Raw genomic sequence first — 18,507 nt, forward strand, 5'->3', positions numbered from 1 at the left:
TCATTGGAAATGTCTCAGCAATTTCAGATGACCCTCCAGCTTCTTCCAAACCAACCCCCATAGTTTTACTCCATTCAAGTTTTTTCCCTTTTCCTCTTAACGTCATTTTTTCTTTTTCTGGTTTATTTAAATCAGTCAGTGGTGGGTAAAGACCCGTCAAGGAAGGAGCAGTTGGCCCCTCATAGGGAGGGGGTGAGAAAACAGCTGGATTCTGTTCCCCCCCTTCTTCATCACGTCCCTGCTCACCCTGCAGCTCAGCTGCAGCCTGCTGCAGGGGTCTTGGTCTTATCACAACTGATTCATCATCCTCTTTTTTAGCAATCAGACATGCTTCCCTAGTGTTACTTTTCTGAATGCCATTCTTTCTTTTTGTTGCTTCATTTAACCACAGTTTAGCACAAATTAATTCTTCACTACTTTTTGTTTCTTTTGTATTTTTTATATTGTTTTTAATTTGTAACCTTTGAACTAATTCAGTACATGCCTGTACTCCAAGATTCCCCTTAAAATTGTAGTTTTTATCCCATTTTCTCAAGAACGTAGTTGAGCCTGGATGAGCTCTTTCCATGTATTTTGAATCCCCTGTTAATTCTACTTTTCTATTTGAATTCCCCATTTGTTTTTTGTTATTTTTATTTTTCTATTATTTACGTTAGTCACAGAGTGTGATCAGAACCAACAGAGAATTTCTCTCAGGACCGAATTTCACTCCCCGTGCAACAAGCTTCTAGGTCAGACCTATTGTCTGATCCGGTCACACGTTTAGGGTCCTCCCAGGAGCAAAACACGTTTTAGACTCTGGGTTCCTTTCACCTAAAGCCAAATGAGATGAAATCTTGTTCTACTTCAACAAGCAGCCTTGTGTTAACACCGCAAGGTTTCCAGCTGCCCACTGTTTCGAACAAGTTCACTCCTTTCACACAGGCACACACATTCACACCAAAAAAAAGTTTTTATTTTTATTTATTTTTAAATTTTAATAGGCCTTTTAGGGACTTGAACCCTCTAACGCGTTTTAGGCTGCAGGACTCGAACCTACACCTTTATACAGAATTCTGGACCTTTAGGGACTTCAAACCCACACGTGTTTCAGGCAACAGGACTTGAACCTGTCCCTCAGAATTCTGGGCCACTTCGGGGACTCGAACCCCTGTAAAAGCGCTTTACTTGCCTTGTTGTTGTGGTCTGACTGGTTTACGGATAACGTCAATCCGGACCCAGGGATCAGACCAGTCGATTGGCCGGCGTAGAATTCACTACGACGGACTTTCCTCCGCAGACCTAGTCTCACGGGCTGTCGACAGACTTCAATCGGCGTGGTCCTCCCCCCAAGGACGCAGATATGTTGTCATCCGGCTCGAATGGACCAAAGAATGTCAGATAAATGCATCTAAACATTAAAGAAAAACACAATTAGAAATAATAGACCACAGCAAGAATCAAGTTTCTCATGCACGAGGGAGAAGAAGCCAGTGTGACAGAAGACAACCAACACGCTGCTCTTCTCAAAGGTTCTGCCTCTCCCTGTGCACCTTTTATTAAGAACACAAGAAGGAGGTAACAGTTTCAAAACAAAGAGGAAAAGTTCATTAGGGGGTGTTGTATAATGACCCATTTGGTGGATTCTAACTTCAAACAGTATCCCTTATCAGCTCAGGACAGTGTGTCGTAAACCCCCCTCTCTTCCTTGCTGGGATGAGAAGCAGATGAACAAACACACAACTGTTTTGAGAAGAGGTAAAAAGGTCTATCTAAGTTAACATTTAAAGAAATACATTTAAACAATAATAATAATAAAACAAATTCCTTCACAGCTAATCCATCCTTTTTCATTCTTCTTCTTCCACTTTCGGCTTCTCCCATCAGGGGTCGCCACAGCGAACAAGTCGCATGGTAAATTTGGCAATATTTTACGCCGGATGCCCTTCCTGACGCAACCTTCTCTAACCGGGCTTGGAACCGGCAGAGGTAGAGAAGGGAACAGGGAGCAGCCTGGAGTCGAACCCGGGTTTCACGAACGGAAGGCGCCGCAAACCAGCACGAGCTAAACTGGCTCCCTAATCCATCCTTTTTCATTATTTATTAAAAACTTCTTTTGATATTTTGTATTTTTTCCCATAAGCATTCATGAAGGTTGCTGTTTTCAACGTAAAACGATATGGGTAAGATGGCATTTCAAGTCATTGACAATTTATCTCAATACTATGGTCATAAATGATCATGTCCATGTAAAACAAATACATTGTATTTGTCCTCAAGAAAACACAGGGAAGTTTAAGGGTTCCCTGCTTCATATTGGATGCTAATGAGAAACGTGTCGAGTCATTGCATTTGAACAAATCACTCTGACAGCTAAGCCCTAATGCACAGTCCGGCATCTCGGTCCACTTACAAAATCCTTTCTTGAAACTTCATCAAAATGTAGTCTGTCATGCATTCCTTCAAATGCTCAAACTAAAAAGAAGCAGAAATGTTAGTGGTGCCATATAAGACGGAAATACTAATGCTTTAGATCTGCACAAACGTTGCAAAACAGACAGTCCATTTAACATAAATAAATCAGTCATGAACAAATCTGGTATTCGTGAAGTCATTGTTGATTATTACAAATATGGCTGACTTATTTATGATTACAACACCGAGCGAAGGCAAAAGTGTTTGACTGTTTCACTAAATCATTAGGAGTTAATAAAGGTTTTCCAGAGGTGACCATTACTCCCATCTTTCATTCAATCAAAGTCTGGATCTCCTATCCAGGCTGCATTATACTACATTTGCCAACTTGCCAATTACTCTATGCTGTCCTCTGTACTTTGTTCTTTTTATATTCAAATCCAAATCTTTTAACCAAGTCATAAATATGTGAGAATGGACACAAAGAGTGAGACACATGCTTTGGCATTTCAAAGTAAACAAAGAAGTCAAAGAAGCAGCATTTAAGGTGGTATCGAAACACAGCGGCCGTACATTTCTATCAAGGCCCAAGTTTTCCTCAATGCCGTAGACTGCAGAACACCCTGGTGCTGCCACCAGATATAATTCCACAACATTGTAACTGTTGGGTATCATGGCTACTCAACAAAAACAAACAAAAAAAACCCACCTCAGTAGTCTAAATTTAGTTAAAAAAAAGAACAGGCCGTTTTCACCATTCAATCATTGCCTTCCAAAAAGACAAGCAGTTGTTAAGCACATAAGTCTTTTTTGTATAGCAGTTTCCAAATACTTGGCCTGGAGGATGTCAGGATGGCCGAGCGGTCCAAGGCGCTGCGTTAAGGTCGCAGTCTTGCAAGAGGTGTGGGTTCAAATCCCACTTCTGACATTCAGGCACCAGTGATGACTCTCTTCCACTGCCTAGAGCTGTCCTGTCCATGGAACACTACTGTTTATCTGCTCTCCAGTAACATCACTAACTTATTTCATTTACTCACGAGGTTCTTGTCACATGTGCTACAAATGAACCAAATGCTAATCCATCCTTTTTCATTATTTATTAAAAACTTCTTTTGATATTTTGTATTTTTTTCCATAAGCATTCATGAAGGTTGCTCTTTTCAACGTAAAACGATATGGGTAAGATGGCATTTCAAGTCATTGACAATTTATCTCAATACTATGGTCATAAATGATCATGTCCATGTAAAACAAATACATTGTATTTGTCCTCAAAAAAACACAGGGAAGTTTAAGGGTTCCCTGCTTCATATTGGATGCTAATGAGAAACGTGTCGAGTCATTGCATTTGAACAAATCACTCTGACAGCTAAGCCCTAATGCACAGTCCGGCATCTCGGTCCACTTACAAAATCCTTTCTTGAAACTTCATCAAAATGTAGTCTGTCATGCATTCCTTCAAATGCTCAAACTAAAAAGAAGCAGAAATGTTAGTGGTGCCATATAAGACGGAAATACTAATGCTTTAGATCTGCACAAACGTTGTAAAACAGACAGTCCATTTAACATAAATAAATCAGTCATGAACAAATCTGGTATTCGTGAAGTCATTGTTGATTATTGCAAATATGGCTGACGTATTTATGATTACAACACCGAGCGAAGGCAAAAGTGCTTGACTGTTTCACTAAATCATTAGGAGTTAATAAAGGTTTTCCAGAGGTGACCATTACTCCCATCTTTCATTCAATCAAAGTCTGGATCTCCTATCCAGGCTGCATTATACCTCATTTGCCAACTTGCCAATTACTCTATGCTGTCCTCTGTACTTAGTTCTTTTTATATTCAAATCCAAATCTTTTAACCAAGTCATAAATATGTGAGAATGGACACAAAGAGTGAGACACATGCCTTGGCATTTCAAAGTAAACAAAGAAGTCAAAGAAGCAGCATTTAAGGTGGTATCGAAACACAGCGGCCGTACATTTCTATCAAGGCCCAAGTTTTCCTCAATGCCGTAGACTGCAGAACACCCTGGTGCTGCCACCAGATAGAATTCCACAACATTGTAACTGTTGGGTATCATGGCTACTCAACAAAAACAAACAAAAAAAAACACCTCAGTAGTCTAAATTTAGTCAAAAAAAGAACAGGCAGTTTTCACCATTCAATCATTGCCTTCCAAAAAGACAAGCAGTTGTTAAGCACATAAGTCTTTTTTGTATAGCAGTTTCCAAATACTTGGCCTGGAGGATGTCAGGATGGCCGAGCGGTCCAAGTCGCTGCGTTAAGTTTGCAGTCTCCAAAGAGGCGTGGGTTCGAATCCCACTTCTGACATTCATGCACCAGTGATGACTCACTTCCACTGCCTACAGCTGTCCTATCCATGGAACTCTACTGTTTATCTGCTCTCCAGTAACATCACAAACCTATTCCATTTACTCACGAGGTTTTTGTCACATGTGCTACAAATGAACCAAATGCTAATCCATCCTTTCTCATTATTTCTTAAAAACTTCTTTTGATATTTTGTATTTTTTTTCCATAAGCATTCATGAAGGTTGCTGTTTTCAACGTAAAACGATATGGGTAAGATGGCATTTCAAGTCATTGACAATTTATCTCAATACTATGGTCATAAATGATCATGTCCATGTAAAACAAATACATTGTATTTGTCCTCAAAAAAACACAGGGAAGTTTAAGGGTTCCCTGCTTCATATTGGATGCTAATGAGAAACGTGTCGAGTCATTGCATTTGAACAAATCACTCTGACAGCTAAGCCCTAATGCACAGTCCGGCATCTCGGTCCACTTACAAAATCCTTTCTTGAAACTTCATCAAAATGTAGTCTGTCATGCATTCCTTCAAATGCTCAAACTAAAAAGAAGCAGAAATTTGAGTGGTGCCATATAAGACGGAAATACTAATGCTTTAGATCTGCACAAACGTTGTAAAACAGACAGTCCATTTAACATAAATAAATCAGTCATGAACAAATCTGGTATTCGTGAAGTCATTGTTGATTATTGCAAATATGGCTGACTTATTTATGATTACAACACCGAGCGAAGGCAAAAGTGCTTGACTGTTTCACTAAATCATTAGGAGTTAATAAAGGTTTTCCAGAGGTGACCATTACTCCCATCTTTCATTCAATCAAAGTCTGGATCTCCTATCCAGGCTGCATTATACCTCATTTACCAACTTGCCAATTACTCTTTGCTGTCCTCTGTACTTTGTTCTTTTTATATTCAAATCCAAATCTTTTAACCAAGTCATAAATATGTGAGAATGGACACAAAGAGTGAGACACATGCTTTGGCATTTCAAAGTAAACAAAGAAGTCAAAGAAGCAGCATTTAAGGTGGTATCGAAACACAGCGGCCGTACATTTCTATCAAGGCCCAAGTTTTCCTCAATGCCGTAGACTGCAGAACACCCTGGTGCTGCCACCAGATAGAATTCCACAACATTGTAACTGTTGGGTATCATGGCTCCTCAACAAAAACAAACAAAAAAAAACACCTCAGTAGTCTAAATTTAGTCAAAAAAAGAACAGGCCGTTTTCACCATTCAATCATTGCCTTCCAAAAAGACAAGCAGTTGTTAAGCACATACGTCTTTTTTGTATAGCAGTTTCCAAATACTTGGCCTGGAGGATGTCAGGATGGCTGAGCGGTCCAAGGCGCTGCGTTAAGGTCGCAGTCTCGCAAGAGGCGTGGGTTTAAATCCGACTTCTGACATTCAGGCACCAGTGATGACTCACTTCCACTGCCTACAGCTGTCCTGTCCATGGAACTCTACTGTTTATCTGCTCTCCAGTAACATCACAAACTTATTTCATTTACTCACGAGGTTCTTGTCACATGTGCTACTAATGAACCAAATGCTAATCCATCCTTTTTCATTATTTATTAAAAACTTCTTTTGATATTTTGTATTTTTTTCCATAAGCATTCATGAAGGTTGCTGTTTTCAACGTAAAACGATATGGGTAAGATGGCATTTCAAGTCATTGACAATTTATCTCAATACTATGGTCATAAATGATCATGTCCATGTAAAACAAATACATTGTATTTGTCCTCAAAAAAACACAGGGAAGTTTAAGGGTTCCCTGCTTTATATTGCATGCTAATGAGAAACGTGTCGAGTCATTGCATTTGAACAAATCACTCTGACAGCTAAGCCCTAATGCACAGTCCGGCATCTCGGTCCACTTACAAAATCCTTTTTTGAAACTTCATCAAAATGTAGTCTGTCATGCATTCCTTCAAATGCTCAAACTAAAAAGAAGCAGAAATGTGAGTGGTGCCATATAAGACGGAAATACTAATGCTTTAGATCTGGACAAACGTTGTAAAACAGACAGTCCATTTAACATAAATAAATCAGTCATGAACAAATCTGGTATTCGTGAAGTCATTGTTGATTATTGCAAATATGGCTGACTTATTTATGATTACAACACCGAGCGAAGGCAAAAGTGCTTGACTGTTTCACTAAATCATTAGGAGTTAATAAAGGTTTTCCAGAGGTGACCATTACTCCCATCTTTCATTCAATCAAAGTCTGGATCTCCTATCCAGGCTGCATTATACCTCATTTGCCAACTTGCCAATTACTCTTTGCTGTCCTCTGTACTTTGTTCTTTTTATATTCAAATCCAAATCTTTTAACCAAGTCATAAATATGTGAGAATTGACACAAAGAGTGAGACACATGCTTTGGCATTTCAAAGTAAACAAAGAAGTCAAAGAAGCTGCATTTAAGGTGTTATCGAAACACAGCGGCCGTACATTTCTATCAAGGCCCAAGTTTTCCTCAATGCCGTAGACTGCAGAACACCCTGGTGCTGCCACCAGATAGAATTCCACAACATTGTAACTGTTGGGTATCATGGCTACTCAACAAAAAATAACAAAAAAAAACACCTCAGTAGTCTAAATTTAGTCAAAAAAAGAACAGGCCGTTTTCACCATTCAATCATTGCCTTGCAAAAAGACAAGCAGTTGTTAAGCACATAAGTCTTTTTTGTATAGCAGTTTCCAAATACTTGGCCTGGAGGATGTCAGGATGGCCGAGCGGTCCAAGGCGCTGCGTCAAGGTCGCAGTCTCGAAAGAGGCGTGGGTTCAAATCCCACTTCTGACATTCATGCACCAGTGATGACTCACTTCCACTGCCTACAGCTGTCCTTTCCATGGAACTCTACTGTTTATCTGCTCTCCAGAAACATCACAAACTTATTTCATTTACTCACGAGGTTCTTGTCACATGTGCTACTAATGAACCAAATGCTAATCCATCCTTTTTCATTATTTGTAAAAAAATTCTTAGGATATTTTGTATTTTTTCCCATAAGCATTCATGAAGGTTGCTGTTTTCAACGTAAAACGATATGGGTAAGATGGCATTTCAAGTCATTGACAATTTATCTCAATACTAAGGTCATAAATTATCATGTCCATGTAAAACAAATACATTGTATTTGTCCTCAAAAAAACACAGGGAAGTTTAAGGGTTCCCTGCTTCATATTGGATGCTAATGAGAAACGTGTCGAGTCATTGCATTTGAACAAATCACTCTGACAGCTAAGCCCTAATGCACAGTCCGGCATCTCGGTCCACTTACAAAATCCTTTCTTGAAACTTCATCAAAATGTAATCTGTCATGCATTCCTTCAAATGCTCAAACTAAAAAGAAGCAGAAATGTTAGTGGTGCCATATAAGACGGAAATACTAATGCTTTAGATCTGCACAAATGTTGTAAAACAGACAGTCCATTTAACATAAATAAATCAGTCATGAACAAATCTGGTATTCGTGAAGTCATTGTTGATTATTGCAAATATGGCTGACTTATTTATGATTACAACACCGAGCGAAGGCAAAAGTGCTTGACTGTTTCACTAAATCATTAGGAGTTAATAAAGGTTTTCCAGAGGTGACCATTACTCCCATCTTTCATTCAATCAAAGTCTGGATCTCCTATCCAGGCTGCATTATACCTCATTTGCCAACTTGCCAATTACTCTATGCTGTCCTCTGTACTTTGTTCTTTTTATATTCAAATCCAAATCTTTTAACCAAGTCATAAATATGTGAGAATGGACACAAAGAGTGAGACACGAGACACATGCTTTGGGATTTCAAAGTAAACAAAGAAGTCAAAGAAGCAGCATTTAAGGTGGTATTGAAACACAGCGGCCGTACATTTCTATCAAGGCCCAAGTTTTCCTCAATGCCGTAGACTGCAGAACACCCTGGTGCTGCCACCAGATATAATTCCACAACATTGTAACTGTTGGGTATCATGGCTACTCAACAAAAACAAACAAAAAAAAACACCTCAGTAGTCTAAATTTAGTCAAAAAAAGAACAGGCCGTTTTCATCATTCAATCATTGCCTTCCAAAAAGACAAGCAGTTGTTAAGCACATAAGTCTTTTTTGTATAGCAGTTTCCAAATACTTGGCCTGGAGGATGTCAGGATGGCCGAGCGGTCCAAGGCGCTGCGTTAAGGTTGCAGTCTCGAAGGAGGCGTGGGTTCGAATCCCACTTCTGACATTCATGCACCAGTGATGACTCACTTCCACTGCCTACAGCTGTCCTGTCCATGGATCTGTACTGTTTATCTGCTCTCCAGTAACATCACTAACTTATTTCATTTACTCACGAGGTTCTTGTCACATGTGCTACTAATGAACCAAATGCTAATCCATCCTTTTTCATTATTTATTAAAAACTTCTTTTGATATTTTGTATTTTTTTAAATAAGCATTCATGAAGGTTGCTGTTTTCAACGTAAAACGATATGGGTAAGATGGCATTTCAAGTCATTGACAATTTATCTCAATACTAAGGTCATAAATTATCATGTCCATGTAAAACAAATACATTGTATTTGTCCTCAAGAAAACACAGGGAAGTTTAAGGGTTCCCTGCTTCATATTGGATGCTAATGAGAAACGTGTCGAGTCATTGCATTTGAACAAATCACTCTGACAGCTAAGCCCTAATGCACAGTCCGGCATCTCGGTCCACTTACAAAATCCTTTCTTGAAACTTCATCAAAATGTAGTCTGTCATGCATTCCTTCAAATGCTCAAACTAAAAAGAAGCAGAAATGTGAGTGGTGCCATATAAGATGGAAATACTAATGCTTTAGATCTGCACAAATGTTGTAAAACAGACAGTCCATTTAACATAAATAAATCAGTCATGAACAAATCTGGTATTCGTGAAGTCATTGTTGATTATTGCAAATATGGCTGACTTATTTATGATTACAACACCGAGCGAAGGCAAAAGTGCTTGACTGTTTCACTAAATCATTAGGAGTTAATAAAGGTTTTCCAGAGGTGACCATTACTCCCATCTTTCATTCAATCAAAGTCTGGATCTCCTATCCAGGCTGCATTATACCTCATTTGCCAACTTGCCAATTACTCTATGCTGTCCTCTGTACTTTGTTCTTTTTATATTCAAATCCAAATCTTTTAACCAAGTCATAAATATGTGAGAATGGACACAAAGAGTGAGACACATGCTTTGGCATTTCAAAGTAAACAAAGAAGTCAAAGAAGCAGCATTTAAGGTGGTATTGAAACACAGCGGCCGTACATTTCTATCAAGGCCCAAGTTTTCCTCAATGCCGTAGACTGCAGAACACCCTGGTGCTGCCACCAGATAGAATTCCACAACATTGTAACTGTTGGGTATCATGGCTACTCAACAAAAACAAACAAAAAAAAACACCTCAGTAGTTTAAATTTAGTCAAAAAAAGAACAGGCCGTTTTCACCATTCAATCATTGCCTTCCAAAAAGACAAGCAGTTGTTAAGCACATAAGTCTTTTTTGTATAGCAGTTTCCAAATACTTGGCCTGGAGGATGTCAGGATGGCCGAGCGGTCCAAGGCGCTGCATTAAGGTCACAGTCTCGAAAGAGGCGTGGGTTCGAATCCCACTTCTGACATTCATGCACCAGTGATGACTCACTTCCACTGCCTACAGCTGTCCTGTCCATGGAACTCTACTGTTTATCTGCTCTCCAGTAACATCACAAACTTATTTCATTTACTCACGAGGTTCTTGTCACATGTGCTACTAATGAACCAAATGCTAATCCATCCTTTTTCATTATTTATTAAAAACTTCTTTTGATATTTTGTATTTTTTTTCCATAAGCATTCATGAAGGTTTCTGTTTTCAACGTAAAACGATATGGGTAAGATGGCATTTCAAGTCATTGACAATTTATCTCAATACTATGGTCATAAATGATCATGTCCATGTAAAACAAATACATTGTATTTGTCATCAAAAAAACACAGGGAAGTTTAAGGATTCCCTGCTTCATATTGGATGCTAATGAGAAACGTGTCGAGTCATTGCATTTGAACAAATCACTCTGACAGCTAAGCCCTAATGCACAGTCCGGCATCTCGGTCCACTTACAAAATCCTTTCTTGAAACTTCATCAAAATGTAGTCTGTCATGCATTCCTTCAAATGCTCAAACTAAAAAGAAGCAGAAATGTTAGTGGTGCCATATAAGACGGAAATACTAATGCTTTAGATCTGCACAAATGTTGTAAAACAGACAGTCCATTTAACATAAATAAATCAGTCATGAACAAATCTGGTATTCGTGAAGTCATTGTTGATTATTGCAAATATGGCTGACTTATTTATGATTACAACACCGAGCGAAGGCAAAAGTGCTTGACTGTTTCACTAAATCATTAGGAGTTAATAAAGGTTTTCCAGAGGTGACCATTACTCCCATCTTTCATTCAATCAAAGTCTGGATCTCCTATCCAGGCTGCATTATACTTCATTTGCCAACTTGCCAATTACTCTATGCTGTCCTCTGTACTTTGTTCTTTTTATATTCAAATCCAAACCTTTTAACCAAGTCATAAATATGTGAGAATGGACACAAAGAGTGAGACACATGCTTTGGCATTTCAAAGTAAACAAAGAGGTCAAAGAAGCAGCATTTAAGGTGGTATTGAAACACAGCGGCCGTACATTTCTATCAAGGCCCAAGTTTTCCTCAATGCCGTAGACTGCAGAACACCCTGGTGCTGCCACCAGATATAATTCCACAACATTGTAACTGATGGGTATCATGGCTACTCAACAAAAACAAACAAAAAAAAAACACAACACCTCAGTAGTCTAAATTTGGTTAAAAAAAGAACAGGCCGTTTTCACCATTCAATCATTGCCTTCCAAAAAGACAAGCAGTTGTTAAGCACATAAGTCTTTTTTGTATAGCAGTTTCCAAATACTTGGCCTGGAGGATGTCAGGATGGCCGAGCGGTCCAAGGCGCTGCGTTAAGGTTGCAGTCTCGAAAGAGGCGTGGGTTCGAATCCCATTTCTGACATTCATGCACCAGTGATGACTCACTTCCACTGCCTACAGCTGTCCTGTCCATGGAACTCTACAGTTTATCTGCTCTCCAGTAACATCACAAACTTATTTCATTTACTCACGAGGTTCTTGTCACATGTGCTACTAATGAACCAAATGCTAATCCATCCTTTTTCATTATTTATTAAAAACTTCTTTTGATATTTTGTATTTTTTTCCATAAGCATTCATGAAGGTTGCTGTTTTCAACGTAAAACGATATGGGTAAGATGGCATTTCAAGTCATTGACAATTTGTCTCAATACTAAGGTCATAAATTATCATGTCCATGTAAAACAAATACATTGTATTTGTCCTCAAAAAAACACAGGGAAGTTTAAGGGTTCCCTGCTTCATATTGGATGCTAATGAGAAACGTGTCGAGTCATTGCATTTGAACAAATCACTCTGACAGCTAAGCCCTAATGCACAGTCCGGCATCTCGGTCCACTTACAAAATCCTTTTTTGAAACTTCATCAAAATGTAGTCTGTCATGCATTCCTTCAAATGCTCAAACTAAAAAGAAGCAGAAATGTTAGTGGTGCCATATAAGACGGAAATACTAATGCTTTAGATCTGCACAAATGTTGTAAAACAGACAGTCCATTTAACATAAATAAATCAGTCATGAACAAATCTGGTATTCGTGAAGTCATTGTTGATTATTGCAAATATGGCTGACTTATTTATGATTACAACACCGAGCGAAGGCAAAAGTGCTTGACTGTTTCACTAAATCATTAGGAGTTAATAAAGGTTTTCCAGAGGTGACCATTACTCCCATCTTTCATTCAATCAAAGTCTGGATCTCCTATCCAGGCTGCATTATACCTCATTTGCCAACTTGCCAATTACTCTATGCTGTCCTCTGTACTTTGTTCTTTTTATATTCAAATCCAAATCTTTTAACCAAGTCATAAATATGTGAGAATGGACACAAAGAGTGAGACACATGCTTTGGCATTTCAAAGTAAACAAAGAGGTCAAAGAAGCAGCATTTAAGGTGGTATTGAAACACAGCGGCCGTACATTTCTATCAAGGCCCAAGTTTTCCTCAATGCTGTAGACTGCAGAACACCCTGGTGCTGCCACCAGATAGAATTCCACAACATTGTAACTGTTGGGTATCATGGCTACTCAACAAAAACAAACAAACAAAAAAAACACCTCAGTAGTCTAAATTTAGTCAAAAAAAGAACAGGCCGTTTTCACCATTCAATCATTGCCTTCCAAAAAGACAAGCAGTTGTTAAGCACATAAGTCTTTTTTGTATAGCAGTTTCCAAATACTTGGCCTGGAGTATGTCAGGATGGCCGAGCGGTCCAAGGCGCTGCGCTAAGGTCGCAGTCTCGAAAGAGGCGTGGGTTCGAATCCCACTTCTGGCTTTCATGCACCAGTGATGACTCTCTTCCACTGCCTACAGCTGTCCTGTCCATGGAACTCTACTGTTTATCTGCTCTCCAGAAACATCACAAACTTATTTCATTTACTCACGAGGTTCTTGTCACATGTGCTACTAATGAACCAAATGCTAATCCATCCTTTTTCATTATTTATTAAAAACTTCTTTTGATATTTTGTATTTTTTTCCATAAGCATTCATGAAGGTTGCTGTTTTCAACGTAAAACGATATGGGTAAGATGGCATTTCAAGTCATTGACAATTTGTCTCAATACTAAGGTCATAAATTATCATGTCCATGTAAAACAAATACATTGTATTTGTCCTCAAAAAAACACAGGGAAGTTTAAGGGTTCCCTGCTTCATATTGGATGCTAATGAGAAACGTGTCGAGTCATTGCATTTGAACAAATCACTCTGACAGCTAAGCCCTAATGCACAGTCCGGCATCTCGGTCCACTTACAAAATCCTTTTTTGAAACTTCATCAAAATGTAGTCTGTCATGCATTCCTTCAAATGCTCAAACTAAAAAGAAGCAGAAATGTTAGTGGTGCCATATAAGACGGAAATACTAATGCTTTAGATCTGGACAAACGTTGTAAAACAGACAGTCCATTTAACATAAATAAATCAGTCATGAACAAATCTGGTATTCGTGAAGTCATTGTTGATTATTGCAAATATGGCTGACTTTTTTATGATTACAACACCGAGCGAAGGCAAAAGTGCTTGACTGTTTCACTAAATCATTAGGAGTTAATAAAGGTTTTCCAGAGGTGACCATTACTCCCATCTTTCATTCAATCAAAGTCTGGATCTCCTATCCAGGCTGCATTATACCTCATTTGCCAACTTGCCAATTACTCTATGCTGTCCTCTGTACTTTGTTCTTTTTATATTCAAATCCAAATCTTTTAACCAAGTCATAAATATGTGAGAATGGACACAAAGAGTGAGACACATGCTTTGGCATTTCAAAGTAAACAAAGAAGTCAAAGAAGCAGCATTTAAGGTGGTATTGAAACACAGCGGCCGTACATTTCTATCAAGGCCCAAGTTTTCCTCAATGCCTTAGACTGCAGAACACCCTGGTGCTGCCACCATATATAATTCCACAACATTGTAACTGTTGGGTATCATGGCTACTCAACAAAAACAAACAAAAAAAACACATCAGTAGTCTAAATTTGGTTAAAAAAAGAACAGGCCGTTTTCACCATTCAATCATTGCCTTCCAAAAAGACAAGCAGTTGTTAAGCACATAAGTCTTTTTTGTATAGCAGTTTCCAAATACTTGGCCTGGAGTATGTCAGGATGGCCGAGCGGTCCAAGGCGCTGCGTTAAGGTCGCAGTCTCGAAAGAGGCGTGGGTTCGAATCCCACTTCTGGCATTCATGCACCAGTGATGACTCTCTTCCACTGCCTACAGCTGTCCTGTCCATGGAACTCTACTGTTTATCTGCTCTCCAGAAACATCACAAACTTATTTCATTTACTCACGAGGTTCTTGTCACATGTGCTACTAATGAACCAAATGCTAATCCATCCTTTTTCATTATTTATTAAAAACTTCTTTTGATATTTTGTATTTTTTTCCATAAGCATTCATGAAGGTTGCTGTTTTCAACGTAAAACGATATGGGTAAGATGGCATTTCAAGTCATTGACAATTTATCTCAATACTAAGGTCATAAATTATCATGTCCATGTAAAACAAATACATTGTATTTGTCCTCAAAAAAACACAGGGAAGTTTAAGAGTTCCCTGCTTCATATTGGATGCTAATGAGAAACGTGTCAAGTCATTGCATTTGAACAAATCACTCTGACAGCTAAGCCCTAATGCACAGTCCGGCATCTCGGTCCACTTACAAAATCCTTTCTTGAAACTTCATCAAAATGTAATCTGTCATGCATTCCTTCAAATGCTCAAACTAAAAAGAAGCAAAAATGTGAGAGGTGCCATATAAGACGGAAATACTAATGCTTTAGATCTGCACAAACGTTGTAAAACAGACAGTCCATTTAACATAAATAAATCAGTCATGAACAAATCTGGTATTCGTGAAGTCATTGTTGATTATTGCAAATATGGCTGACTTATTTATGATTACAACACCGAGCGAAGGCAAAAGTGCTTGACTGTTTCACTAAATCATTAGGAGTTAATAAAGGTTTTCCAGAGGTGACCATTACTCCCATCTTTCATTCAATCAAAGTCTGGATCTCCTATCCAGGCTGCATTATACCTCATTTGCCAACTTGCCAATTACTCTATGCTGTCCTCTGTACTTTGTTCTTTTTATATTCAAATCCAAATCTTTTAACCAAGTCATAAATATGTGAGAATGGACACAAAGAGTGAGACACATGCTTTGGCATTTCAAAGTAAACAAAGAAGTCAAAGAAGCTGCATTTAAGGTGTTATCGAAACACAGCGGCCGTACATTTCTATCAAGGCCCAAGTTTTCCTCAATGCCGTAGACTGCAGAACACCCTGGTGCTGCCACCAGATATAATTCCACAACATTGTAACTGTTGGGTATCATGGCTACTCAACAAAAACAAACAAAAAAAAACACCTCAGTAGTCTAAATTTAGTCAAAAAAAGAACAGGCCGTTTTCACCATTCAATCATTGCCTTGCAAAAAGACAAGCAGTTGTTAAGCACATAAGTCTTTTTTGTATAGCAGTTTCCAAATACTTGGCCTGGAGGATGTCAGGATGGCCGAGCGGTCCAAGGCGCTGCGTCAAGGTCGCAGTCTCGAAAGAGGCGTGGGTTCAAATCCCACTTCTGACATTCATGCACCAGTGATGACTCACTTCCACTGCCTACAGCTGTCCTGTCCATGGAACTCTACTGTTTATCTGCTCTCCAGAAACATCACAAACTTATTTCATTTACTCACGAGGTTCTTGTCACATGTGCTACTAATGAACCAAATGCTAATCCATCCTTTTTCATTATTTGTAAAAAAATTCTTAGGATATTTTGTATTTTTTCCCATAAGCATTCATGAAGGTTGCTGTTTTCAACGTAAAACGATATGGGTAAGATGGCATTTCAAGTCATTGACAATTTATCTCAATACTATGGTCATAAATGATCATGTCCATGTAAAACAAATACATTGTATTTGTCCTCAAAAAAACACAGGGAAGTTTAAGTGGTTCCCTGCTTCATATTGCATGCTAATGAGAAACGTGTCGAGTCATTGCATTTGAACAAATCACTCTGACAGCTAAGCCCTAATGCACAGTCCGGCATCTCGGTCCACTTACAAAATCCTTTTTTGAAACTTCATCAAAATGTAGTCTGTCATGCATTCCTTCAAATGCTCAAACTAAAAAGAAGCAGAAATGTGAGTGGTGCCATATAAGACGGAAATACTAATGCTTTAGATCTGCACAAATGTTGTAAAACAGACAGTCCATTTAACATAAATAAATCAGTCATGAACAAATCTGGTATTCGTGAAGTCATTGTTGATTATTGCAAATATGGCTGACTTATTTATGATTACAACACCGAGCGAAGGCAAAAGTGCTTGACTGTTTCACTAAATCATTAGGAGTTAATAAAAGTTTTCCAGAGGTGACCATTACTCCCATCTTTCATTCAATCAAAGTCTGGATCTCCTATCCAGGCTGCATTATACCTCATTTGCCAACTTGCCAATTACTCTATGCTGTCCTCTGTACTTTGTTCTTTTTATATTCAAATCCAACTCTTTTAACCAAGTCATAAATATGTGAGAATGGACACAAAGAGTGAGACACATGCTTTGGCATTTCAAAGTAAACAAAGAAGTCAAAGAAGCAGCATTTAAGGTGGTATTGAAACACAGCGGCCGTACATTTCTATCAAGGCCCAAGTTTTCCTCAATGCCGTAGACTGCAGAACACCCTGGTGCTGCCACCAGATATAATTCCACAACATTGTAACTGTTGGGTATCATGGCTCCTCAAAAAAAAAAACAAAAAAAAAACACCTCAGTAGTCTAAATTTGGTTAAAAAAAGAACAGGCCGTTTTCACCATTCAATCATTGCCTTCCATAAAGACAAGCAGTTGTTAAGCACATAAGTCTTTTTTGTATAACAGTTTCCAAATACTTGGACTGGAGGATGTCAGGATGGCCGAGCGGTCCAAGGCGCTGCGTTAAGGTCGCAGTCTCGAAGGAGGTGTCGGTTCGAATCCCACTTCTGACATTCTGACATTCAAGTGATGACTCTTTTCCACTGCCTACAGCTGTCCTGTCCATGAATACTACTGTTTATCTGCTCTCCAGTAACATCACAAACTTATTTCATTTACTCACGAGGTTCTTGTCACATGTGCTACTAATGAACCAAATGCTAATCCATCCTTTTTCATTATTTATTAAAAACTTCTTTTGATATTTTGTATTTTTTTCCATAAGCATTCATGAAGGTTGCTGTTTTCAACGTAAAACGATATGGGTAAGATGGCATTTCAAGTCATTGACAATATATCTCAATACTATGGTCATAAATTATCATGTCCATGTAAAACAAATACATTGTATTTGTCCTCAAAAAAACACAGGGAAGTTTAAGGGTTCCCTGCTTCATATTGGATGCTAATGAGAAACGTGTCGAGTCATTGCATTTGAACAAATCACTCTGACAGCTAAGCCCTAATGCACAGTCCGGCATCTCGGTCCACTTACAAAATCCTTTCTTGAAACTTCATCAAAATGTAATCTGTCATGCATTCCTTCAAATGCTCAAACTAAAAAGAAGCAGAAATGTTAGTGGTGCCATATAAGACGGAAATACTAATGCTTTAGATCTGCACAAATGTTGTAAAACAGACAGTCCATTTAACATAAATAAATCAGTCATGAACAAATCTGGTATTCGTGAAGTCATTGTTGATTATTGCAAATATGGCTGACTTATTTATGATTACAACACCGAGCGAAGGCAAAAGTGCTTGACTGTTTCACTAAATCATTAGGAGTTAATAAAGGTTTTCCAGAGGTGACCATTACTCCCATCTTTCATTCAATCAAAGTCTGGATCTCCTATCCAGGCTGCATTATACCTCATTTGCCAACTTGCCAATTACTCTATGCTGTCCTCTGTACTTTGTTCTTTTTATATTCAAATCCAAATCTTTTAACCAAGTCATAAATATGTGAGAATGGACACAAAGAGTGAGACACGAGACACATGCTTTGGGATTTCAAAGTAAACAAAGAAGTCAAAGAAGCAGCATTTAAGGTGGTATTGAAACACAGCGGCCGTACATTTCTATCAAGG

The 18,507-nt window shown here is 38.5% G+C and overlaps 9 non-coding genes across 9 annotated transcripts; all 9 read left to right on the forward strand.

The window, feature by feature from the left end:
* The first annotated feature begins 3,240 nt into the window (after window positions 1-3,240).
* trnal-aag (transfer RNA leucine (anticodon AAG)) lies at window positions 3,241-3,322 on the forward strand. Its single transcript has one exon. It is a non-coding gene; the product is annotated as a tRNA-Leu (tRNA).
* Window positions 3,323-7,468: 4,146 nt separating this feature from the next.
* trnal-aag (transfer RNA leucine (anticodon AAG)) lies at window positions 7,469-7,550 on the forward strand. The gene has a single exon. It is a non-coding gene; the product is annotated as a tRNA-Leu (tRNA).
* Window positions 7,551-8,884: 1,334 nt separating this feature from the next.
* Window positions 8,885-8,966, forward strand: trnal-aag (transfer RNA leucine (anticodon AAG)). Its single transcript has one exon. It is a non-coding gene; the product is annotated as a tRNA-Leu (tRNA).
* Window positions 8,967-10,293: 1,327 nt separating this feature from the next.
* trnal-aag (transfer RNA leucine (anticodon AAG)) lies at window positions 10,294-10,375 on the forward strand. Its single transcript has one exon. It is a non-coding gene; the product is annotated as a tRNA-Leu (tRNA).
* Window positions 10,376-11,709: 1,334 nt separating this feature from the next.
* On the forward strand, window positions 11,710-11,791 carry trnal-aag (transfer RNA leucine (anticodon AAG)). The gene has a single exon. It is a non-coding gene; the product is annotated as a tRNA-Leu (tRNA).
* A 1,330-nt stretch (window positions 11,792-13,121) lies between these two features.
* On the forward strand, window positions 13,122-13,203 carry trnal-aag (transfer RNA leucine (anticodon AAG)). The gene has a single exon. It is a non-coding gene; the product is annotated as a tRNA-Leu (tRNA).
* Window positions 13,204-14,529: 1,326 nt separating this feature from the next.
* trnal-aag (transfer RNA leucine (anticodon AAG)) lies at window positions 14,530-14,611 on the forward strand. The gene has a single exon. It is a non-coding gene; the product is annotated as a tRNA-Leu (tRNA).
* A 1,327-nt stretch (window positions 14,612-15,938) lies between these two features.
* On the forward strand, window positions 15,939-16,020 carry trnal-aag (transfer RNA leucine (anticodon AAG)). Its single transcript has one exon. It is a non-coding gene; the product is annotated as a tRNA-Leu (tRNA).
* Window positions 16,021-17,348: 1,328 nt separating this feature from the next.
* Window positions 17,349-17,430, forward strand: trnal-aag (transfer RNA leucine (anticodon AAG)). Its single transcript has one exon. It is a non-coding gene; the product is annotated as a tRNA-Leu (tRNA).
* The last annotated feature ends 1,077 nt before the right edge of the window (window positions 17,431-18,507 follow it).

Source organism: Oryzias latipes, chromosome 13 (genome assembly GCF_053564925.1).
Source record: "Oryzias latipes strain Hd-rR chromosome 13, Olatipes_Hd-rR_3.1".
Classification (NCBI taxonomy): domain Eukaryota; kingdom Metazoa; phylum Chordata; class Actinopteri; order Beloniformes; family Adrianichthyidae; genus Oryzias; species Oryzias latipes.